This window comes from Phalangium opilio, unplaced genomic scaffold (genome assembly GCF_054372755.1).
Source record: "Phalangium opilio isolate 3A_F unplaced genomic scaffold, DU_Popi_V2 ptg000352l_1, whole genome shotgun sequence".
Taxonomy (NCBI): Eukaryota; Metazoa; Arthropoda; class Arachnida; order Opiliones; family Phalangiidae; genus Phalangium; species Phalangium opilio.
In genome coordinates, this window is record NW_028324228.1 from 6,614,232 (window position 1) to 6,634,300 (window position 20,069).

At 37.9% G+C, this 20,069-nt stretch overlaps 8 non-coding genes across 8 annotated transcripts; all 8 read right to left on the bottom strand.

Annotated features, from left to right (window-relative positions):
- Positions 1–9,094: 9,094 nt before the first annotated feature.
- Positions 9,095–9,167, bottom strand: TRNAN-GUU (transfer RNA asparagine (anticodon GUU)). Its single transcript has one exon. It is a non-coding gene; the product is annotated as a tRNA-Asn (tRNA).
- Positions 9,168–10,266: 1,099 nt separating this feature from the next.
- Positions 10,267–10,339, bottom strand: TRNAN-GUU (transfer RNA asparagine (anticodon GUU)). The gene has a single exon. It is a non-coding gene; the product is annotated as a tRNA-Asn (tRNA).
- A 953-nt stretch (positions 10,340–11,292) lies between these two features.
- Positions 11,293–11,365, bottom strand: TRNAN-GUU (transfer RNA asparagine (anticodon GUU)). The gene has a single exon. It is a non-coding gene; the product is annotated as a tRNA-Asn (tRNA).
- A 1,982-nt stretch (positions 11,366–13,347) lies between these two features.
- TRNAN-GUU (transfer RNA asparagine (anticodon GUU)) lies at positions 13,348–13,420 on the bottom strand. Its single transcript has one exon. It is a non-coding gene; the product is annotated as a tRNA-Asn (tRNA).
- A 954-nt stretch (positions 13,421–14,374) lies between these two features.
- Positions 14,375–14,447, bottom strand: TRNAN-GUU (transfer RNA asparagine (anticodon GUU)). Its single transcript has one exon. It is a non-coding gene; the product is annotated as a tRNA-Asn (tRNA).
- Positions 14,448–14,668: 221 nt separating this feature from the next.
- TRNAK-CUU (transfer RNA lysine (anticodon CUU)) lies at positions 14,669–14,741 on the bottom strand. The gene has a single exon. It is a non-coding gene; the product is annotated as a tRNA-Lys (tRNA).
- A 2,566-nt stretch (positions 14,742–17,307) lies between these two features.
- Positions 17,308–17,380, bottom strand: TRNAK-CUU (transfer RNA lysine (anticodon CUU)). The gene has a single exon. It is a non-coding gene; the product is annotated as a tRNA-Lys (tRNA).
- Positions 17,381–19,507: 2,127 nt separating this feature from the next.
- Positions 19,508–19,580, bottom strand: TRNAN-GUU (transfer RNA asparagine (anticodon GUU)). Its single transcript has one exon. It is a non-coding gene; the product is annotated as a tRNA-Asn (tRNA).
- Between the last annotated feature and the right edge of the window lie 489 nt (positions 19,581–20,069).

A 20,069-nucleotide genomic window follows, 5' to 3' on the forward strand; every position in this document is an offset into this window, starting at 1 on the left:
ATTTTCCGAATTTTTTCACTATTTTCAAATATAATCACTGAAACCATAGTTTTTGTACTTTTTGCTTTAATTCAAGCAAATGTAACGATATTCATTCAAAAAACTGTTCAAATTCAATTTTCAATAAGAAATCATTGTCACGGATTTTTTATCTTGAAGAAAAAAACATGCGATTTTTTCGGTACGCTTTTTAATGCATTATTTTCTGGACATATTTATGACCCAATTCAGCTTATTTACCTATAAAATACTCATTAAAAGTGATTTCATCTCGATTGATCAATAAGTAAAAATGTACCTCGATTTTTAATAACATTTTCAAAATCGACGTTTTTCGACCAGAGAAGCACATTTTGAGAATTTTTTCACTATTTTCAAATATAATCAATGAAACCATTATTTTTGTACTTTTTGCTTTAATTCAAGCAAATGTAACGATATTCATTCAAAAAACTGTTCAAATTCAATTTTCAATAAGAAATCGTTGTCACGGATTTTGTATCTTGAAGAAAAAAAAATGCTATTTTTTCGGTACACTTTTTAATGCATTTTCTTCTGGACAAATTTTTGACCGAATTCAGCTTAATTACCTATAAAATACAAAGTGATTTCATCTCGATTGATCAATAAATAAAAATGTACCTCGATTTTTAATAACATTTTCAAAATCGACGTTTCTCGACCAGAGAAGCACATTTTGAGAATTTTTTCACAATTTTCAAATATAACCAATGAAACCATTATTTTTGTACTTTTTGCTTTAATTCAAGCAAATTTAACGATATTCATTCAAAAAACTGTTCAAATTCAATTTTCAATAAGAAATTGTTGTCACGGATCTTGTATCTTGAAGAAAAAAAACATGCTATTTTTTCAGTACACTTTTTAATGCATTTTCTTCTGGACAAATTTTTGACCGAATTCAGCTTAATTATCTATAAAATACTCATTAAAAGTGATTTCATCTCGATTGATCAATAAATAAAAATGTACCTCGATCTTTAATAACATTTTCAAAATCGACGTTTCTCGGCCAGAGAAGCACATTTTGAGAATTTTTTCACTATTTTCAAATATAACCACTGAAACCATTATTTTTGTACTTTTTGCATTAATTCATGTAAATGTAACGATATTCATTCAAAAAACTGTTCAAATTCAATTTTCAATAAGAAATCATTGTCATGGATTTTTTATCTTGAAGAAAAAAACATGCGATTTTTTCGGTACGCTTTTTAATGCATTATTTTCTGGACATATTTATGACCCAATTCAGCTTATTTACCTATAAAATACTCATTAAAAGTGATTTCATCTCGATTGATCAATAAGTAAAAATGTACCTCGATTTTTAATAACATTTTCAAAATCGACGTTTTTCGACCAGAGAAGCACATTTTGAGAATTGTTTCACTATTTTCAAATATAATCAATGAAACCATTATTTTTGTACTTTTTGCTTTAATTCAAGCATATGTAACGATATTCATTCAAAAACTGTTTAAATCCAATTTTCAACAAGAAATCGTTGTCACGGATTTTGTATCTTGAAGAAAAAAAACATGCGATTTTTTCGGTACACTTTTGAATGCATTTTTTTCTGGACAATTTTTTTACCGAATTCAGCTTAAATATCTATAAAATACTCATTAAAAGTGATTTCATCTCGATTGATCAATAAGTAAAAATGTACCTCGATTTTTAATAACATTTTCAAAATCGACGTTTCTCGGCCAGAGAAGCACATTTTGAGAATTTTTTCACTATTTTCAAATATAATCATTGAAACCATTATTTTTGTACTTTTTGCTTTAATTCAAGCAAATGTAACGATATTCATTCAAAAAACTGTTCAAATTCAATTTTCAATAAGAAATCGTTGTCACGGATTTTGTATCTTGAAGAAAAAAACATGCTATTTTTTCGGTACACTTTTTAATGCATTTTCTTCTGGACAAATTTTTGACCGAATTCAGCTTAATTACCTATAAAATACAAAGTGATTTCATCTCGATTGATCAATAAATAAAAATGTACCTCGATTTTTAATACCATTTTCAAAATCGACGTTTTTCGACCAGAGAAGCACATTTTGAGAATTGTTTCACTATTTTCAAATATAATCAATGAAACCATTATTTTTGTACTTTTTGCTTTAATTCAAGCAAATGTAACGATATTCATTCAAAAAACTGTTCAAATTCAATTTTCAATAAGAAATCGTTGTCACGGATTTTGTATCTTTAAGAAAAAAAACATGCTATTTTTTCGGTAAACTTTTTAATGCATTTTCTTCTGGACAAATTTTTGACCGAATTCAGCTTAATTATCTATAAAATACTCATTAAATGTGATTTCATCTCGATTGATCAATAAATAAAAATGTACCTTGATTTTTAATACCATTTTCAAAATCGACGTTTCTCGGCCAGAGAAGCATATTTTGAGTATTTTTTCACTATTTTCAAATATAACCACTGAAACCATTATTTTTGTACTTTTTGCTTAAATTCAAGCAAATGTAACGATATTCATTCAAAAAACTGTTTAAATTCAATTTTCAATAAGAAATCGTTGTCACGGATTTTGTATCTTGAAGAAAAAAAAACAAGCGATTTTTTCGGAAAACTTTAAAATGCATTTTTTTCTGTACAAATTTTTTACCGAATTCAGCTTAAATATCTATAAAATACTCATTAAAAGTGATTTCATCTCGATTGATCAATAAATAAAAATGTACCTCGATTTTTAATACCATTTTCAAAATTGACGTTTCTCGGCCAGAGAAGCACATTCTGAGTATTTTTTCACTATTTTCAAATATAACCACTGAAACCATTATTTTTGTACTTTTTGCTTTAATTCAAGCAAATGTAACGATATTCATTCAAAAAACTGTTCAAATTCAATTTTCAATAAGAAATTGTTGTCACGGATCTTGTATCTTGAAGAAAAAAAACATGCGATTTTTTCGGTACACTTTTTAATGCATTTTCTTTTGGACAAATTTTTGACCGAATTCAGCTTTATTACCTATAAAATACTCATTAAAAGTGATTTCATCTCGATTGATCAATAAATAAAAATGTACCGCGATTTTTAATAACATTTTCAAAAACGACGTTTCTCGACCAGAGAAGCACATTTTCCGAATTTTTTCACTATTTTCAAATATAATCACTGAAACCATAGTTTTTGTACTTTTTGCTTTAATTCAAGCAAATGTAACGATATTCATTCAAAAAACTGTTCAAATTCAATTTTCAATAAGAAATCATTGTCACGGATTTTTTATCTTGAAGAAAAAACATGCGATTTTTTCGGTACGCTTTTTAATGCATTATTTTCTGGACATATTTATGACCCAATTCAGCTTATTTACCTATAAAATACTCATTAAAAGTGATTTCATCTCGATTGATCAATAAGTAAAAATGTACCTCGATTTTTAATAACATTTTCAAAATCGACGTTTTTCGACCAGAGAAGCACATTTTGAGAATTTTTTCACTATTTTCAAATATAATCAATGAAACCATTATTTTTGTACTTTTTGCTTTAATTCAAGCAAATGTAACGATATTCATTCAAAAAACTGTTCAAATTCAATTTTCAATAAGAAATCGTTGTCACGGATTTTGTATCTTGAAGAAAAAAAAATGCTATTTTTTCGGTACACTTTTTAATGCATTTTCTTCTGGACAAATTTTTGACCGAATTCAGCTTAATTACCTATAAAATACAAAGTGATTTCATCTCGATTGATCAATAAATAAAAATGTACCTCGATTTTTAATAACATTTTCAAAATCGACGTTTCTCGACCAGAGAAGCACATTTTGAGAATTTTTTCACAATTTTCAAATATAACCAATGAAACCATTATTTTTGTACTTTTTGCTTTAATTCAAGCAAATTTAACGATATTCATTCAAAAAACTGTTCAAATTCAATTTTCAATAAGAAATTCTTGTCACGGATCTTGTATCTTGAAGAAAAAAAACATGCTATTTTTTCAGTACACTTTTTAATGCATTTTCTTCTGGACAAATTTTTGACCGAATTCAGCTTAATTATCTATAAAATACTCATTAAAAGTGATTTCATCTCGATTGATCAATAAATAAAAATGTACCTCGATCTTTAATAACATTTTCAAAATCGACGTTTCTCGGCCAGAGAAGCACATTTTGAGAATTTTTTCACTATTTTCAAATATAACCACTGAAACCATTATTTTTGTACTTTTTGCATTAATTCATGTAAATGTAACGATATTCATTCAAAAAACTGTTCAAATTCAATTTTCAATAAGAAATCATTGTCATGGATTTTTTATCTTGAAGAAAAAAACATGCGATTTTTTCGGTACGCTTTTTAATGCATTATTTTCTGGACATATTTATGACCCAATTCAGCTTATTTACCTATAAAATACTCATTAAAAGTGATTTCATCTCGATTGATCAATAAGTAAAAATGTACCTCGATTTTTAATAACATTTTCAAAATCGACGTTTTTCGACCAGAGAAGCACATTTTGAGAATTGTTTCACTATTTTCAAATATAATCAATGAAACCATTATTTTTGTACTTTTTGCTTTAATTCAAGCATATGTAACGATATTCATTCAAAAACTGTTTAAATCCAATTTTCAACAAGAAATCGTTGTCACGGATTTTGTATCTTGAAGAAAAAAAACATGCGATTTTTTCGGTACACTTTTGAATGCATTTTTTTCTGGACAATTTTTTTACCGAATTCAGCTTAAATATCTATAAAATACTCATTAAAAGTGATTTCATCTCGATTGATCAATAAGTAAAAATGTACCTCGATTTTTAATAACATTTTCAAAATCGACGTTTCTCGGCAAGAGAAGCACATTTTGAGAATTTTTTCACTATTTTCAAATATAATCATTGAAACCATTATTTTTGTACTTTTTGCTTTAATTCAAGCAAATGTAACGATATTCATTCAAAAAACTGTTCAAATTCAATTTTCAATAAGAAATCGTTGTCACGGATTTTGTATCTTGAAGAAAAAAACATGCTATTTTTTCGGTACACTTTTTAATGCATTTTCTTCTGGACAAATTTTTGACCGAATTCAGCTTAATTACCTATAAAATACAAAGTGATTTCATCTCGATTGATCAATAAATAAAAATGTACCTCGATTTTTAATAACATTTTCAAAATCGACGTTTCTCGACCAGAGAAGCACATTTTGAGAATTTTTTCACAATTTTCAAATATAACCAATGAAACCATTATTTTTGTACTTTTTGCTTTAATTCAAGCAAATGTAACGATATTCATTCAAAAAACTGTTCAAATTCAATTTTCAATAAGAAATTGTTGTCACGGATCTTGTATCTTGAAGAAAAAAAACATGCTATTTTTTCAGTACACTTTTTAATGCATTTTCTTCGGGACAAATATTTGACCGAATTCAGCTTAATTATCTATAAAATACTCATTAAAAGTGATTTTATCTCGATTGATCAATAAATAAAAATGTACCTCGATTTTTAATAACATTCTCAAAATCGACGTTTCTCGACCAGAGAAGCACATTTTGAGAATTTTTTCACTATTTTCAAATATAACCAATGAAACCATTATTTTTGTACTTTTTGCTTTAATTCAAGCAAATGTATCGATATTCATTCAAAAAACTGTTCAAATTGAATTTTCAATAAGAAATTGCTGTCAAAAAAAAACATGCGATTTTTTCGGTACACTTTTTAATGCATTTTTTTCTGGACAAATTTTTGACCAAATTCAGCTTAATTATCTATAAAATATTCATTAAAAGTGATTTCATCTCGATTGATCAATAAATAAAAATGTACCTCGATTTTTAATAACATTTTCAAAATCGACGTCTCTCGACCAGAGAAGCACATTTTGAGAATTTTTTCACTATTTTCAAATATAATCACTGAAACCATAGTTTTTGTACTTTTTGTTTTAATTCATGCAAATGTAACGATATTCATTCAAAAAACTGTTCAAATTCAATTTTAAATAAGAAATCGTTGTCACGGATTTTGTAACTTGAAGAAAAAAACATGCGATTTTTTCGGTACACTTTTGAATGCATTTTTTTCTGGACAAAATTTTGACCGAATTCAGCTTAATTATCTATAAAATATTCATTAAAAGTGATTTCATCTCGATTGATCAATAAATAAAAATGTACCTCGATTTTTAATAACATTTTCAAAATCGACGTTTCTCGGCCAGAGAAGCACATTTTGAGAATTTTTTCACTATTTTCAAATATAATCATTGAAACCATTATTTTTGTACTTTTTGCTTTAATTCAAGCAAATGTAACGATATTCATTCAAAAAACTGTTCAAATTCAATTTTCAATAAGAAATCGTTGTCACGGATTTTGTATCTTGAAGAAAAAAACATGCTATTTTTTCGGTACACTTTTTAATGCATTTTCTTCTGGACAAATTTTTGACCGAATTCAGCTTAATTACCTTTAAAATACAAAGTGATTTCATCTCGATTGATCAATAAATAAAAATGTACCTCGATTTTTAATAACATTTTCAAAATCGACGTTTCTCGACCAGAGAAACACATTTTGAGAATTTTTTCACAATTTTCAAATATAACCAATGAAACCATTATTTTTGTACTTTTTGCTTTAATTCAAGCAAATGTAACGATATTCATTCAAAAAACTGTTCAAATTCAATTTTCAATAAGAAATTGTTGTCACGGATCTTGTATCTTGAAGAAAAAAAACATGCTATTTTTTCAGTACACTTTTTAATGCATTTTCTTCGGGACAAATATTTGACCGAATTCAGCTTAATTATCTATAAAATACTCATTAAAAGTGATTTTATCTCGATTGATCAATAAATAAAAATGTACCTCGATTTTTAATAACATTTTCAAAATCGACGTCTCTCGACCAGAGAAGCACATTTTGAGAATTTTTTCACTATTTTCAAATATAATCACTGAAACCATAGTTTTTGTACTTTTTGTTTTAATTCATGCAAATGTAACGATATTCATTCAAAAAACTGTTCAAATTCAATTTTAAATAAGAAATCGTTGTCACGGATTTTGTAACTTGAAGAAAAAAAACATGCGATTTTTTCGGTACACTTTTGAATGCATTTTTTTCTGGACAAATTTTTGACCGAATTCAGCTTAATTATCTATAAAATATTCATTAAAAGTGATTTCATCTCGATTGATCAATAAATAAAAATGTACCTCGATTTTTAATAACATTTTCAAAATCGACGTCTCTCGACCAGAGAAGCACATTTTGAGAATTTTTTCACTATTTTCAAATATAATCACTGAAACCATAGTTTTTGTACTTTTTGTTTTAATTCATGCAAATGTAACGATATTCATTCAAAAAACTGTTCAAATTCAATTTTAAATAAGAAATCGTTGTCACGGATTTTGTATCTTGATGAAAAAAAAACATGCGATTTTTTCGGTACACTTTTTAATGCATTATTTTCTGGACATATTTATGACCCAATTCAGCTTATTTACCTAAAAAATACTAATTAAAAGTGATTTCATCTCGATTGATCAATAAGTAAAAATGTACCTCGATTTTTAATAACATTTTCAAAATCGACGTTTCTCGACCTGAGAAGCACATTTTGAGAATTTTTTCACTATTTTCAAATATAATCACTGAAACTATTATTTTTGTACTTTTTGCTTTAATTCAAGCAAATGTAGCGATATTCATTCAAAAAACTGTTCAAATTCAATTTTCAATAAGAAATCGTTGTCACGGATTTTGTATCTTGACAAAAAAAACATGCTATTTTTTCGGTACACTTTTTAATGCATTTTCTTTTGGACAAATTTTTGACCGAATTCAGCTTAATTACCTATAAAATACTCATTAAAAGTGATTTCATCTCGATTGATCAATAAATAAAAATGTACTTCGATTTTTAATAACATTTTCAAAATCGACGTTTCTCGACCAGAGAAGCACATTTTCCGAATTTTTTCACTATTTTCAAATATATTTACTGAAACCATAGTTTTTGTACTTTTTGTTTTAATTCATGTTAATGTAACGATATTCATTCAAAAAACTGTTGAAATTCAATTTTCAATAAGAAATCGTTGTCACGGAAATGTATCTTGAAGAAAAAAACATGCGATTTTTTCGGTACACTTTTGAACGGATTTTTTTCTGGACAAATTTTTGACCGAATTTAGCTTAAATACTTAAAAAATACTCATTAAAAGTGATTTCATCTCGATTGATCAATAAATAAAAATGTACCTCGATTTTTAATAACATTTTCAAAATCGACGTTTCTCGACCAGAAAAGCACATTTTGAGTTTTTTTTCACTATTTTCAAATATAACCAATGAAACCATTATTTTTGTACTTTTTGCTTTAATTCAAGCAAATGTAACGATATTCATTCATAAAACTGTTAAAATTCCATTTTCAATAAGAAATCGTTGTCACGGATTTTGTATCTTGAAGAAAAAAAACATGCGATTTTTTCGGTACACATTTTAATGCATTTTTTTCTGGACAAAGTTTTGACCGAATTCAGCTTAATTACCTATAAAATACTCATTAAAAGTGATTTCATCTCGATTGAGACCTTGCAAACCCGCTCCCGGATGGGCTCGAACCACAAACCTTTTGAATAACAGCTGAACGCGCTAACGATTGCGCAACGGAAGCCCAAAGATTAAATGTTCGTCAGGTATTGTGGAAAAACTCTGAATTTTACGTTACATCAAAGACCTCACAACACCGCTCCCGGATGGGCTCGAACCACCAACCTTTCGGTTAACAGCCCACGGCGCTAACCATTGCGCAACGGCATCCCAAAGATTAAATGTTCGTCAGGTATTGTGGAAAAACTTTGGATTTTTACGTTACACTTGAGATCTCACAACACCGCTCCCGGGTGGGCTCCATCCACCAACCTTTCGGTTAAGAGCCCACGGCGCTAACCATTGCGCCACGGAAGCCCAAAAATTAAATGGTCGTCAAATATTGTGGAAAAACTTTGGCTTTTTACGTTACATTTGAGACTTCACAACACCGCTCCCGGGTGGGCTCGAACCACCAACCTTTCGGTTAACAGCCGAACGCGCTAACCATTGCGCCACGGAAGCCCAAAGATTAAATGTTCGTCAGGTATTGTTGAAAAACTTTGACTTTTTACGTCACATCTGAGACTTCACAACACCGCTCCCGGATTGGCTCGAACCACAAACCTTTTGAATAACAGCTGAACGCTCTAACCATTGCGCCACGGAAGCCCAAAAATTAAATGTTCGTCAGTTATTTTTAAAAAACTCTGAATTTTACGTTACATCTAAGACCTCACAACACAGCTCCCAGATGGGCTCGAACCACCAACCTTTCGGTTAACAGCCGACGGCGTTAACCATTGCGCAACGGAAGCCCAAAAATTAAATGGTCGTCGGCTATTGTGGAAACACTTTGGCTTTTTACGTTACATGTGAGAGCTCACAACACCGATCCCGGGTGGGCTCGAACCACCAACCTTTCGGTTAACAGCCGAACGCGCTAACCATTGCGCCACGGAAGCCCAAAGATTAAATGTTCGTCAGGTATTTTTAAAAAACTCTGAATTTTACGTTACATCTAAGACCTCACATTACCGCTCCCGGATGGGCTCGAACCACCAACCTTTCGGTTAACAGCCGACGGCGTTAACCATTGCGCAACGGAAGCCCAAAGATTAAATGTTCGTCAGGTATTGTGGAAAAACTTTGACTTTTTACGTCACATCTGAGACTTCACAACACCGCTCCCGGATGGGCTCGAACCACAAACCTTTTGAATAACATCTGAACGCTATAACCATTGCGCCACGGAAGCCCAAAGATTAAATGTTCGTAAGGAATTTTTAAAAAACTCTGAATTTTACGCTACATCTAAGACCTCACATTACCGCTCCCGGATGGGCTCGAACCACAAAATTTTTGAATAACAGCTGAACGCTCTAAACATTGCGCCACGGAAGCCCAAAAATTTAATATTCGTCAGTTATTTTTAAAAAACTCTGAATTTTACGTTACATCTAAGACCTCACAACACCGCTCCCGGATGGGCTCAAACCACCAACCTTTCGGTTAACAGCCGACGGCGTTAACCATTGCGCAACGGAAGCCCAAAGATTAAATGTTCGTCAGGTATTGTGGAAAAACTTTGGATTTTTACGTTACATGTGAGATCTCACAACACCGCTCCCGGGTGGGCTCGAACCACCAACCTTTCGGTTAACAGCCGAACGCGCTAACCATTGCGCCACGGAAGCCCAAAGATTAAATGTTCGTCAGGTATTGTGGAAAAACTTTGACTTTTTACGTCACATCTGAGACTTCACAACACCGCTCCCGGATGGGCTCGAACCACAAACCTTTTGAATAACATCTGAACGCTATAACCATTGCGCCACGGAAGACCAAAAATTAAATGTTCGTCAGTTATTTTTAAAAAACTCTGAATTTTACGTTACATCTAAGACCACACAACACCGCTCCCGGATGGGCTCGAACCACCAACCTTTCGGTTAACAGCCGACGGCGTTAACCATTGTGCAACGGAAGCCCAAAGATTAAATGTTCGTCAGGTATTGTGGAAAAACTTTGACTTTTTACGTCACATCTAAGACTTCACAACACCGCTCCCGGATGGGCTCGAACCACAAACCTTTTGAATAACAGCTGAACGCTCTAACCATTGCGCCACGGAAGCCCAAAAATAAAATGTTCGTCAGTTATTATTAAAAAACTCTGAATTTTACGTTACATCTAAGACCTCACAACACAGCTCCCGGATGGGCTCGAACCACCAACCTTTCGGTTAACAGCCGACGGCGTTAACGATTGCGCAACGGAAGCCCAAAAATTAAATGGTCGTCGGCTATTGTGGAAACACTTTGGCTTTTTACGTTACATGTGAGAGCTCACAACACCGATCCCGGGTGGGTTCGAACCACCAACCTTTCGGTTAACAGCCGAACGCGCTAACCATTGCGCCACGGAAGCCCAGAGATTAAATGTTCGTCAGGTATTTTTAAAAAACTCTGAATTTTACGTTACATCTAAGACCTCACAACACCGCTCCCGGATGGGCTCGAACCACCAACCTTTCGGTTAACAGCCGACGGCGTTAACCATTGCGCAACGGAAGCCCAACGATTTAATGTTCGTCAGGTATTGTGGAAAAACTTTGGATTTTTACGTTACATGTGAGATTTCACAACACCGCTCCCGGGTGGGCTCGAACCACCAACCTTTCGGTTAACAGCCGAACGCGCTAACCATTGCGCCACGGAAGCCCAAAAATTAAATGTTCGTCAGGTATTGTGGAAAAACTTTGACTTTTTACGTCACATCTGAGACCTCACAACACCGCTCACGGATGGGCTCGAATCACCAACCTTTCGGTTAACAGCCGAACGCGCTAACCATTGCGCCACGGAAGCTCAGAAATGAAATGGTCGTCAGGTATTGTGGAAAAACTTTGACTTTTTACGTCACATCTGAGACCTCACAACACCGCTCCCGGATGGGCTCGAACCACCAACCTTTCGGTTAACAGCCGAACGCGCTAACCATTGCGCCACGGAAGCTCAAAAATTAAATGGTCGTCAGGTATGTGGAAAAACTTTGACTTTTTACGTTACATTTGAGACTTCACAACACTGCTCCCGGGTGGGCTCGAACCACCAACCTTAAGGTTAACATCCGAACACGCTAACCATGGAGCCAAGGAAGCTCAGAAATGAAATGGTCGTCAGGTATTGTGGAAAAACTTTGACTTTTTACGTCACATCTGAGACTTCACAACACCGCTCCCGGATGGGCTCGAACCACAAACCTTTTGAATAACAGCTGAACGCTCTAACCATTGCGCCAAGTAAGCCCAAAAATTAAATGTTCGTCAGGTATTGTGGAAAAACTTTGGCTTTTTACGTTACATTTGAGACTTCACAACACGGCAGCCGGGTGGGCTCGAACCACCAACCTTTTGGTTAACATCCGAACGCGCTAACCTTCGAGCCAAGGAAGCTCAGAAATGAAATGGTCGTCAGGTATTGTGGAAAAACTCTGACTTTGTACGTCACATCCGAGACTTCAAAACACCGCTCCCGGATGGGCTCGAACCTCAAACCTTTTGAATAACAGCTGAACGCGCTAACCATTGCGCCACGGAAGCCCAAAAATTAAATGTTCGTCAGATATTTTTAAAAAACTCTGAATTTTACGTTACATCTAAGACCTCACAACACCGCTCCCGGATGGGCTCGAACCACCAACCTTTCGGTTAACAGCCGACGGCGTTAAACATTGCGCAACGGAAGCCCAAAGATTAAATGTTCGTCAGGTATTGTGGAAAAACTTTGGATTTTTACGTTACATGTGAGATCTCACAACACCGCTCCCGGGTGGGCTCAAACCGCCAACCTTTCGGTTAACAGCCGAACGCGCTAACCATTGCGCCACGGAAGCCCAAAGATTAAATGTTCGTCAGGTATTGTGGAAAAACTTTGACTTTTTACGTCACATCTGAGACCTCACAACACCGCTCTCGGATGGGCTCGAACCACCAACCTTTTGGTTAACAGCCGAACGCGCTAACCATTGCGCCACGGAAGCCCAAAGATTAAATGTTCGTCAGGTATTGTGGAAAAACTTTGACTTTTTACGTCACATCTGAGACCTCACAACACCGCTCCCGGATGGGCTCGAACCACCAACCTTTCGGTTAACAGCCGACGGCTTTAACCATTGTGCAACGGAAGCCCAAAGATTAAATGTTTGTCAGGTATTGTGGAAAAACTTTAACTATTTACGTCACATCTGAGACTTCACAACACCGCTCCCGGATGTGCTCGAACCACAAACCTTTTGAATAACAGCTGAACGCTCTAACCTTTGCGCCACGGAAGCCCAAAAATTAAATGTTCGTCAGTTATATTTAAAAAACTCTGAATTTTACGTTACATCTAAGACCTCACAACACCGCTCCCGGGTGGGCTCGAACCACCAATCTTTCGGTTAACAGCCGAACGCGCTAACCATTGCGCCACGGAAGCCCAAAAATTAAATGTTCGTCAGGTATTGTGGAAAAACTTTGACTTTTTACGTCACATCTGAGACCTCACAACACCGCTCACGGATGGGTTCGAACCACCAACCTTTCGGTTAACAGCCGAACGCGCTAACCATTGCGCCACGGAAGCCCAAAGATTAAATGTTTGTCAGGTATTGTGGAAAAACTTTGGCATTTGACATTACGTTTGAGATCTCACAACACCGCTCCCGGGTGGGCTCGAACCACCAACCTTTCGGTTAACAGCCGAACGCGCTAACCATTGCGCCACGGAAGCTCAAAAATTAAACGGTCGTCAGGTATTGTGGAAAAACTTTGGCTTTTTACGTTACATTTGAGACTTCACAACACGGCAGCCGGGTGGGCTCGAACCACCAACTTTTTGGTTAACATCCGAACGCGCTAACCTTCGAGCCAAGGAAGCTCAGAAATGAAATGGTCGTCAGGTATTGTGGAAAAACTCTGACTTTGTACGTCACATCCGAGACTTCAAAACACCGCTCCCGGATGGGCTCGAACCTCATACCTTTTGAATAACAGCTGAACGCGCTAACCATTGCGCCACGGAAGCCCAAAAATTAAATGTTCGTCAGATATTTTTAAAAAACTCTGAATTTTACGTTACATCTAAGACCTCACAACACCGCTCCCGGATGGGCTCGAACCACCAACCTTTCGGTTAACAGCCGACGGCGTTAAACATTGCGCAACGGAAGCCCAAAGATTAAATGTTCGTCAGGTATTGTGGAAAAACTTCGGATTTTTACGTTACATGTGAGATCTCACAACACCGCTCCCGGGTGGGCTCAAACCGCCAACCTTTCGGTTAACAGCCGAACGCGCTAACCATTGCGCCACGGAAGCCCAAAGATTAAATGTTCGTCAGGTATTGTGGAAAAACTTTAACTATTTACGTCACATCTGAGACTTCACAACACCGCTCCCGGATGTGCTCGAACCACAAACCTTTTGAATAACAGCTGAACGCTCTAACCTTTGCGCCACGGAAGCCCAAAAATTAAATGTTCGTCAGTTATATTTAAAAAATTCTGAATTTTACGTTACATCTAAGACCTCACAACACAGCTCCCGGATGGGCTCGAACCACCAACCTTTCGGTTAACAGCCGACGGCGTTAACCATTGCGCAACGGAAGCCCAAAGATTAAATGTTCGTCAGGTATTGTGGAAAAACTTTGGATTTTTACGTTACATGTGAGATTTCACAACACCGCTCCCGGGTGGGCTCGAACCACCAACCTTTCGGTTAACAGCCGAACGCGCTAACCATTGCGCCACGGAAGCCCAAAAATTAAATGTTCGTCAGGTATTGTGGAAAAACTTTGACTTTTTACGTCACATCTTAGACCTCACAACACCGCTCACGGATGGGTTCGAACCACCAACCTTTCGGTTAACAGCCGAACGCGCTAACCATTGCGCCACGGAAGCCCAAAGATTAAATGTTCGTCAGGTATTGTGGAAAAACTTTGACTTTTTACGTCACATCTGAGGACTCACAACACCGCTCCCGGATGGTCTCGAACCACCAACCTTTCAGTTAAGAGCCGAACGCGCTAACCATTGCGCCACGGAAGCCCAAAGATTAAATGTTTGTCAGGTATGTGGAAAAACTTTGACTTTTTACGTTACATTTGAGACTTCACAACACTGCTCCCGGGTGGGCTCGAACCACCAACCTTAAGGTTAACATCCGAACACGCTAACCATGGAGCCAAGGAAGCTCAGAAATGAAATGGTCGTCAGGTATCGTGGAAAAACTTTGACTTTTTACGTCACATCTGAGACTTCACAACACCGCTCCCGGATGGGCTCGAACCACAAACCTTTTGAATAACAGCTGAACGCTCTAACCATTGCGCCAAGTAAGCCCAAAAATTAAATGTTCGTCAGTTATTTTTAAAAAACTCTGAATTTTACGTTACATCTAAGACCTCACAACACCGCTCCCGGATGGGCTCGAACCACCAACCTTTCGGTAACAGACGACGGCGTTAACCATTGCGCAACGGAAGCCCAACGATTAAATGTTCGTCAGGTATTGTGGAAAAAGTTTGGATTTTTACGTTACATATGAGATTTCACAACACCGCTCCCGGGTGGGCTCGAACAACCAACCTTTCGGTTAACAGCCGAACGCGCTAACCATTGCGCCACGGAAGCCCAAAAATTAAATGTTCGTCAGGTATTGTGGAAAAACTTTGACTTTTTACGTCACATCTGAGACCTCACAACACCGCTCACGGATGGGCTCGAACCACCAACCTTTCGGTTAACAGCCGAACGCGCTAACCATTGCGCCACGGAAGCCCAAAGATTAAATGTTTGTCAGGTATGTGGAAAAACTTTGACTTTTTACGTTACATTTGAGACTTCACAACACTGCTCCCGGGTGGGCTCGAACCACCAACCTTAAGGTTAACATCCGAACACGCTAACCATGGAGCCAAGGAAGCTCAGAAATGAAATGGTCGTCAGGTATTGTGGAAAAACTTTGACTTTTTACGTCACATCTGAGACTTCACAACACCGCTCCCGGATGGGCTCGAACCACAAACCTTTTGAATAACAGCTGAACGCTCTAACCATTGCGCCAAGTAAGCCCAAAAATTAAATGTTCGTCAGTTATTTTTAAAAAACTCTGAATTTTACGTTACATCTAAGACCTCACAACACCGCTCCCGGATGGGCTCGAACCACCAACCTTTCGGTAACAGCCGACGGCGTTAACCATTGCGCAACGGAAGCCCAACGATTAAATGTTCGTCAGGTATTGTGGAAAAAGTTTGGATTTTTACGTTACATATGAGATTTCACAACACCGCTCCCGGGTGGGCTCGAACAACCAACCTTTCGGTTAACAGCCGAACGCGCTAACCATTGCGCCACGGAAGCACAAAAATTAAATGTTCGTCAGGTATTGTGGAAAAACTTTGACTTTTTACGTCACATCTGAGACCTCACAACACCGCTCACGGATGGGCTCGAACCACCAACCTTTCGGTTAACAGCCGAACGCGCTAACCATTGCGCCACGGAAGCCCAAAGATTAAATGTTCGTCAGGTATTGTGGAAAAACTTTGACTTTTTACGTCACATCTGAGACCTCACAACACCGCTCCCGGATGGTCTCGAACCACCAACCTTTCAGTTAACAGCCGAACGCGCTAACCATTGCGCCACGGAAGCCCAAAGATTAAATGTTTGTCAGGTATTGTGGAAAAACTTTGGCATTTGACATTACGTTTGAGATCTCACAACACCGCTCCCGGTAGGGCTCGAACCACCAACCTTTCGGTTAACAGCCGAACGCGCTAACCATTGCGCCACGGAAGCTCAAAAATTAAACGGTCGTCAGGTATTGTGGAAAAACTTTGGCTTTTTACGTTACATTTGAGACTTCACAACACGGCAGCCGGGTGGGCTCGAACCACCAACCTTTTGGTTAACATCCGAACGCGCTAACCTTCGAGCCAAGGAAGCTCAGAAATGAAATGGTCGTCAGGTATTGTGGAAAAACTCTGACTTTGTACGTCACATCCGAGACTTCAAAACACCGCTCCTGGATGGGCTCGAACCTCAAACCTTTTGAATAACAGCTGAACGCGCTAACCATTGCGCCACGGAAGCCCAAAAATTAAATGTTCGTCAGATATTTTTAAAAAACTCTGAATTTTACGTTACATCTAAGACCTCACAACACCGCTCCCGGATGGGCTCGAACCACCAACCTTTCGGTTAACAGCCGACGGCGTTAAACATTGCGCAACGGAAGCCCAAAGATTAAATGTTCGTCAGGTATTGTGGAAAAACTTCGGATTTTTACGTTACATGTGAGATCTCACAACACCGCTCCCGGGTGGGCTCAAACCGCCAACCTTTCGGTTAACAGCCGAACGCGCTAACCATTGCGCCACGGAAGCCCAAAGATTAAATGTTCGTCAGGTATTGTGGAAAAACTTTGACTTTTTACGTCACATCTGAGACCTCACAACACCGCTCTCGGATGGGCTCGAACCACCAACCTTTTGGTTAACAGCCGAACGCGCTAACCATTGCGCCACGGAAGCCCAAAGATTAAATGTTCGTCAGGTATTGTGGAAAAACTTTGACTTTTTACGTCACATCTGAGACCTCACAACACCGCTCCCGGATGGTCTCGAACCACCAACCTTTCAGTTAAGAGCCGAACGCGCTAACCATTGCGCCACGGAAGCCCAAAGATTAAATGTTTGTCAGGTATGTGGAAAAACTTTGACTTTTTACGTTACATTTGAGACTTCACAACACTGCTCCCGGGTGGGCTCGAACCACCAACCTTAAGGTTAACATCCGAACACGCTAACCATGGAGCCAAGGAAGCTCAGAAATGAAATGGTCGTCAGGTATTGTGGAAAAACTTTGACTTTTTACGTCACATCTGAGACTTCACAACACCGCTCCCGGATGGGCTCGAACCACAAACCTTTTGAATAACAGCTGAACGCTCTAACCATTGCGCCAAGTAAGCCCAAAAATTAAATGTTCGTCAGTTATTTTTAAAAAACTCTGAATTTTACGTTACATCTAAGACCTCACAACACCGCTCCCGGATGGTCTCGAACCACCAACCTTTCGGTTAACAGCCGAACGCGCTAACCATTGCGCCACGGAAGCTCAAAAATTAAATGGTCGTCAGGTATGTGGAAAAACTTTGACTTTTTACGTTACATTTGAGACTTCACAACACTGCTCCCGGGTGGGCTCGAACCACCAACCTTAAGGTTAACATCCGAACACGCTAACCATGGAGCCAAGGAAGCTCAGAAATGAAATGGTCGTCAGGTATTGTGGAAAAACTTTGACTTTTTACGTCACATCTGAGACTTCACAACACCGCTCCCGGATGGGCTCGAACCACAAACCTTTTGAATAACAGCTGAACGCTCTAACCATTGCGCCAAGTAAGCCCAAAAATTAAATGTTCGTCAGGTATTGTGGAAAAACTTTGGCTTTTTACGTTACATTTGAGACTTCACAACACGGCAGCCGGGTGGGCTCGAACCACCAACCTTTTGGTTAACATCCGAACGCGCTAACCTTCGAGCCAAGGAAGCTCAGAAATGAAATGGTCGTCAGGTATTGTGGAAAAACTCTGACTTTGTACGTCACATCCGAGACTTCAAAACACCGCTCCCGGATGGGCTCGAACCTCAAACCTTTTGAATAACAGCTGAACGCGCTAACCATTGCGCCACGGAAGCCCAAAAATTAAATGTTCGTCAGATATTTTTAAAAAACTCTGAATTTTACGTTACATCTAAGACCTCACAACACCGCTCCCGGATGGGCTCGAACCACCAACCTTTCGGTTAACAGCCGACGGCGTTAAACATTGCGCAACGGAAGCCCAAAGATTAAATGTTCGTCAGGTATTGTGGAAAAACTTTGGATTTTTACGTTACATGTGAGATCTCACAACACCGCTCCCGGGTGGGCTCAAACCGCCAACCTTTCGGTTAACAGCCGAACGCGCTAACCATTGCGCCACGGAAGCCCAAAGATTAAATGTTCGTCAGGTATTGTGGAAAAACTTTGACTTTTTACGTCACATCTGAGACCTCACAACACCGCTCTCGGATGGGCTCGAACCACCAACCTTTTGGTTAACAGCCGAACGCGCTAACCATTGCGCCACGGAAGCCCAAAGATTAAATGTTCGTCAGGTATTGTGGAAAAACTTTGACTTTTTACGTCACATCTGAGACCTCACAACACCGCTCCCGGATGGGCTCGAACCACCAACCTTTCGGTTAACAGCCGACGGCTTTAACCATTGTGCAACGGAAGCCCAAAGATTAAATGTTTGTCAGGTATTGTGGAAAAACTTTAACTATTTACAGCACATCTGAGACTTCACAACACCGCTCCCGGATGTGCTCGAACCACAAACCTTTTGAATAACAGCTGAACGCTCTAACCTTTGCGCCACGGAAGCCCAAAAATTAAATGTTCGTCAGTTATATTTAAAAAACTCTGAATTTTACGTTACATCTAAGACCTCACAACACCGCTCCCGGGTGGGCTCGAACCACCAATCTTTCGGTTAACAGCCGAACGCGCTAACCATTGCGCCACGGAAGCCCAAAAATTAAATGTTCGTCAGGTATTGTGGAAAAACTTTGACTTTTTACGTCACATCTGAGACCTCACAACACCGCTCACGGATGGGTTCGAACCACCAACCTTTCGGTTAACAGCCGAACGCGCTAACCATTGCGCCACGGAAGCCCAAAGATTAAATGTTTGTCAGGTATTGTGGAAAAACTTTGGCATTTGACATTACGTTTGAGATCTCACAACACCGCTCCCGGGTGGGCTCGAACCACCAACCTTTCGGTTAACAGCCGAACGCGCTAACCATTGCGCCACGGAAGCTCAAAAATTAAACGGTCGTCAGGTATTGTGGAAAAACTTTGGCTTTTTACGTTACATTTGAGACTTCACAACACGGCAGCCGGGTGGGCTCGAACCACCAACTTTTTGGTTAACATCCGAACGCGCTAACCTTCGAGCCAAGGAAGCTCAGAAATGAAATGGTCGTCAGGTATTGTGGAAAAACTCTGACTTTGTACGTCACATCCGAGACTTCAAAACACCGCTCCCGGATGGGCTCGAACCTCAAACCTTTTGAATAACAGCTGAACGCGCTAACCATTGCGCCACGGAAGCCCAAAAATTAAATGTTCGTCAGATATTTTTAAAAAACTCTGAATTTTACGTTACATCTAAGACCTCACAACACCGCTCCCGGATGGGCTCGAACCACCAACCTTTCGGTTAACAGCCGACGGCGTTAAACATTGCGCAACGGAAGCCCAAAGATTAAATGTTCGTCAGGTATTGTGGAAAAACTTCGGATTTTTA